General features: G+C 45.8%; 1 pseudogene; it reads right to left on the bottom strand.

Moving 5' to 3' along the window:
* Positions 1-296: 296 nt before the first annotated feature.
* On the bottom strand, positions 297-4,667 carry LOC119307211 (annotated as a pseudogene).
* Between the last annotated feature and the right edge of the window lie 1,065 nt (positions 4,668-5,732).

Here is a 5,732-nt window from a genome sequence, read left to right as displayed (position 1 = left end):
CTTAATAGTGGTTTTCTTGTGTATTTTTAGGTACATATAATTATAGGAACTAGTACATTATAAATCAAATCATGGGGAAATGTTTATTGCAATGTGGGTTCAATAATAACGTGATAACATGTGCATGGTCCGTATTAGATATCATCATTTATATTAATCACCGGTGAACATGAAAATGCTTGCAAGTGTACTTTTCATAAACAAGATTTGATGGTTTGATATGCTCATCTGGAACAATATTGGTTTCATCCGATGTATACAAGAGCTCCTGCTAGTTTCTAGGATAAAACATTTTTCACAAAATTATATATAAAATCTATTTAGTAGGATCTAGTACAACATGTATGATATTTATCGGCGGGAGATAGGCAATACACGAGATTGGTCTGTGCTATAGACTTCTCTGCTAACTAAGATTGTTTTTCACATATTTAATAATCTTTTGGACATAATGTATAATAGTACTTGGATTACCATTGTAACATAGTATTTGAGGCTCTCCTACAAGATTTCACGGCTTAGATTCCTTCGGTGACACCTTAAGTGCCAGCCTCTCCACAAAATGAGAACCAGTCCTCTTCTGTCCTGGCAAATTCTTGAAAAAAGCAGCAAGAGCCAATCCGGTCCAGAATACTGGGACCAGCTCCGCGGAAGCAAAGCTCTAGGATTTCCACATTTCGTTTCTCAAAGCTTTGCCTTTAGTACAGTCCACTGTAGCACAAAATCAAACAGGACAAGCGCGGTCCCAGGCTACTCTTCAAGCAAAAATTCTCACCTTATTCATCACAGGGGAGTTCCAGATTAGCTTCCTCATCTTTCTTGAGCAATCTCCCTCCGCACTTGTCCCAGGTTTTGCACTTTCTCATTCTTGAGTCTGTAAGCCAGGCAGGAAAATCCCCTTTTCAATCATCAAACGTGCTCATGTTAAGGATGATACTCGCATCATGCGGGCGGAAGATTCGTCTGAGTGATTGTTCATTCCAGGAATTACTAACTCTGATGCTAAGCTAGCTCAACCTTGAATTGTATGTATATGTCTATCATTCATTCTTCCCGGACTTGGTTTTAATTTCAGGGAAGCCAATTACCACGCCAGGCCCTGACGCACTTACCATTTCCCACTCTCAAGGTGACGCTTTCTTTAGCAATTCCAGGCCATGTTCAATACCATGCCACACAGGCAAAGCTTCATTCCCAAATACAGCATCTAATAAATTACCTCTCGGGTAGTAGATTGCTTTCATATGGATCTTGCAGCTAAACTCTGAAGGTATTGGATCAGTCGCCATGCTTTCCTGGTGCTCGCATTTCAATACACGCAAGACTCCTTGATCACCAGCTCCACGCACCCTGTCGGCTCCAGCCGGAGCATCAAGTATCTTACCAGCAAGCGACGTCACCATCGATGTCGCCATCAACTGATTGACCGCTTCCTCAAGCTTGGCTTTATCACCTCCTTCAGAAGACCTGCCCAAAATAAAAGGAAGGAGCACATCGTGAATAAACAAACTAGCTACAACTTAATCGAGGATAATCGGTGAAGTGAGTACGACACCCCTCACCATCACTATATATACTACTCCTCTCCATACTCATCCCACTCATGACCGTCGGATTCCTTGATGGTGAAATCATCGCTACCAAGGTACATGCAGTCCTCGTCGACTCCATCAGCCACAGTGTTTGTAACATATTCACTATTAGTTAGTATGCGATCATTGTCATACTCCTCTGGATAGTCAACATTTTCGAATAAATCTTCGCCGCGAACCATCTTCACAAACTCCACCTGGTGCCCATGGAATCCCTCCCCACTAGCAGGGTGTACAATCCTGATCCCTTCTTGCTCGCAGAAAAGGCAGCGCACTGGTTCTGCCACACGTATGCAGACCACAATCAGTAATCACAGCATGGATTTACATGCACTTAATTTTTCCAACAACAAAAAGGGCAACATTGGTATTTAACCTACAGAATATATAAACATATCCTTTCTATCTTGACTTCAGAAGTTAGATTCTGGTGAGCTGATTGTGTGTCAGCGGTATGTTAAACTGTATAGTTTCCAAGGACTGTGAGTCTATCATATATATTACTCCCTCCGATCCGAATTAATTGACACAGCCTCTATACAATGTAAATGGACATTGTATAGAGGCTGCGTCAATTAATACGGAATGGAGGGAGTATCATATATATACCAGCCCCTGATAGCCGTGTGTGGTATAAGCATCAGAAAAGTTAATGAACATCCTTATCTATCTGATGCAAAAAGAATCTTAAACAAAAGAACAGGAGCATATATATACCAGCCCCTGGTAGTGGAAACTCCACAGGGCAGCATAGAAGCTGGCAATCCTGGTCGCCATTGTTCTTGTTGCTAAGCTCAGCAAAGAAGAGTACTGGACCCGAACATACAGAGCCAACATTCCGGGTCACCAGAAAGTTGGCATGTGTGTGATGGTAGCGGTCATCTTCAACAGGAGTATCACTCTTGTCGGGACCAGATACATATTCATTCACACCGCAGACCACATGAAGCTGATAACAGGCTTGTCCCTATAAGATGGCAAAAAAAGGAGCAAATCAGCAAATGTTGCATAGAATTAAGAGAAAATTAATTGCTCATCTTTTAAAACCACTTCACTCTCATAGGACATTTGCTCTTATAGCACTACTTATTTGTGAACTACTCTACATATCCCACCAACAACGCTTTTCCTGCCACCCAACCCCTCGGTCCAAGTGTTACCTCAAATCATGCACTGAAACAAAAATCTTCTTGGCCATGCCAAACTCTGTTTACAAGGTTCCGTGGTGGCCACGGTTCACCAGGATAATCAAAAGGAATGCCTAAATGGACATTATGGGCTTATCACAAGAAATCGTCGATGGAGGTCGGTAGCAGCAAGTTACACCACATGTTTTGATCAAGCAGTTCTAACTGATGGAATTTCTATCAAAAAGTGCCTAGGTGTCCGTGGGGTAAATTAATTAATCAAAGGAGGTCAGTAGCAAGTTCCACCAGATGTTTTGATCAAGTAGGATTTTGGTTGATGGAATTTGCACACAAACAAATATAGAGGTATCTGAGGGATAAACTAACTCACCGAATTCTGCACCTCATATCTGCTTAGTGCAGCCTTGACCTTTCTGGAGATTCTTCTATGAGCCCTTCGCTGTATACGTCCCTCATACATGGTAAGATTGAACCGTCGTTTATAAATGGCAACTGGTTGCTTCTGCTGGGCTAACATGCCAGTGGAACGGAAAGCAGATGACAATAGCATGGCAAGCTGCTGGACACATTGAGAAGAGAGCTGTTGTTGGCCCCCATTATCTGACAGCAGTGACAGGACTGCAGGCGTCTTGCAAGAGCTGAGGAATGCTGCTTGGGCATCGGGTCTGGGGTGCCATGCCGCAGTTGCAGCAGCCCTGAAGGCTTCTTGTTCTTCCTGGACACTGCGGCACTGCTTTGTCGCGGCCAAGTTGAGATCCGTGTCGAGCAGGATCCTTATGGCCTGATCGGCATTGAGATCTCTGTCATGGGTGCAGAGGAACGAGACAAGTCCGTAGAAGGATTGTGCTTCAATCCGCATCAGGTTCAAGGTGCCGAGAATGTCGAGCTCATCCAGTTGACTCAGTGGTGGGAAGGTGGCTTCATACCAGATGGTATTGACGATGATGTTGGTGACAGGGTCGAAAGGGCCGTAGCAATGGCCAGCCTTGAGCATGCTACGGTGGTAACGAGACCGCAGCTCGCCACCCGGCATCCTGGCGAGTGCCTGCAGGTAGAAACCATGGATCGTATGTAGGAGCACTCGCCTCAGTGACCAGGAATACTGATGAGTCACCTTGGCGGCTTGCTTACTGCGACGGGCGGCAAGCTCCCATGGCCTGATGAGGCTGCTGCCAATGCCATCAGGAGCAGGATAAGGGACATCTGGCATCTGCTTGGCCAGAGTGTGGAGGATGTCGCCGGAGGAATTGGGCCGCACCGTCGAGAGCACGGAGACGGCCTTCTCGAGGGTGTCGAGGGAGGAGCACAAGGGCTCATAGATGAGGAGGGACACGGATGCTTGGCGGCCACCATTGCGCACTTGAGAGCGAGCTTGAGGGCGCCGTTGGTGGCCGCGGAGCCTGGGCGGAAGCACTTGGTGCGGCGGTCCTCGATGACGATGCGCGCGGCAACGAGGGGGTCGGCTTCGGCGAGGACAAGGTACCTGACGGCCTCCCAGTCGGTGAGGTGAGGGAAGAAGCAGGTGAGGAAGGCGACGAGGCCGTCGAGGGAGCGCTGCTTCATGTCCTTGTCGACGCCGGCGACCGCCGAGGCCCCGTCGACAGGATCTGCCGAGGCGGCAAGCATGGCGCTGACGACTATGTTGGAGACCGGATCGAGCAGGCCGACGCAGGTCGCCGCGTCGAGGAACCGTAGCAGATCGGGGTGCGAGGCGAGCAGCTTGACGGCTTCGTCGCGGTGGAGCTCGATCTTGCGGAGGAGGAGTGATGTGTCCTGCTCTCTTTCCTCCCACGGCAGGGCGCCATCATCAGACAGCGACGTACCGTAGACGCGGAGATGGCCGGTGCTGGCGGCGGCTCTCAGGTTTGCCATGGCCGGAGAGCTCGCCGGAGACCCGGCGACAGAGGTTTGGGGGATTGGGGATGGAATTCTGTTGCGGGATGGAACCCTACCTCTGTTTCACTTCTTGGGCCGGCCCATTACATGACTTCCTTTTTTTGTTTTGATCATCTTTTTGTTCTTTCCATGTCGTTTTTATTAGTTGTTTCCTTTTTCCTTTTTCTAAAAAAGACTTGTTTCTTTTTTCCTGTTTTTATATTTTGTTTTATATTCCTTTCATTTTTTCCTTTTCTATATGTTCATTTCCCTTTTGTTCTATAGGATTGCATTTTATTTGCTCATAATTATTGTTTGTTTTATTTTGTTTCCAATTTCATTTTTTTCTTAGTTTTTATCTCTGTTTTTTCTCTTCTTTTGTCATTTTGTTTTTCACAAGGAGATGTGTCAAATTATTGCCCTCAAAATGCTCAAATCTTGGATACATCTTCGGTACTTTGTTGTAGTAAATGTGATGGGCCATATGAGCACATGCTTTTTGAGTTAGATAGGCTTGTGACAAAATCTTAAACATGCCATGTTGGTGATGGCCACTTAACATTGCAAAATAAACGCAACAACTAAAATATGAATGTATCAACTCCTTCATCATGCGTTAAACCATTAAATCCTTGGTAGAAGGTCGGTGTCGGCCTTAGCGTTGAGGCTGGCAATGGCCTTGCCAAAGCCCTAGGAGCAGATGGATCAATCCATTGGGGGTGGGGGTTATTTTTCTTCTTTATTTTGACAAAGTATGTCCTTTTAGAAGAGGAGGTTGTGAGGGGGAGGGGATTCCGTTAGGGTTGTTGATTCCGGGCCTAGGCCTAATTCACCATAACTCGTCCTGCATTGTGCACTTGAGGGAGCAACTTATAATATTTCATTTTTCTCGTGGGGAGCAATCCATAAAAATTCACATGCCTTGCCTCAATCAATTTGATTCATCCATATGTTTGTTTAGCTCAAATCTAACCAATTGACCCTCTGTTTGATTTTCTTTACTATATTGAACTCTATTGTTGTGGTTGCCAGTGGTAACACGTTTTCGCTCCATAGCTTCGATGGCGATCACTCACAATGAGTTTTTTGCTATTGCCCCAACTCGCTGCTTGTTTCA

This window comes from Triticum dicoccoides, chromosome 5B, assembly GCF_002162155.2.
Source record: "Triticum dicoccoides isolate Atlit2015 ecotype Zavitan chromosome 5B, WEW_v2.0, whole genome shotgun sequence".
Taxonomy (NCBI): domain Eukaryota; kingdom Viridiplantae; phylum Streptophyta; class Magnoliopsida; order Poales; family Poaceae; genus Triticum; species Triticum dicoccoides.
This window is presented reverse-complemented; position numbering and strand designations above follow the sequence as displayed.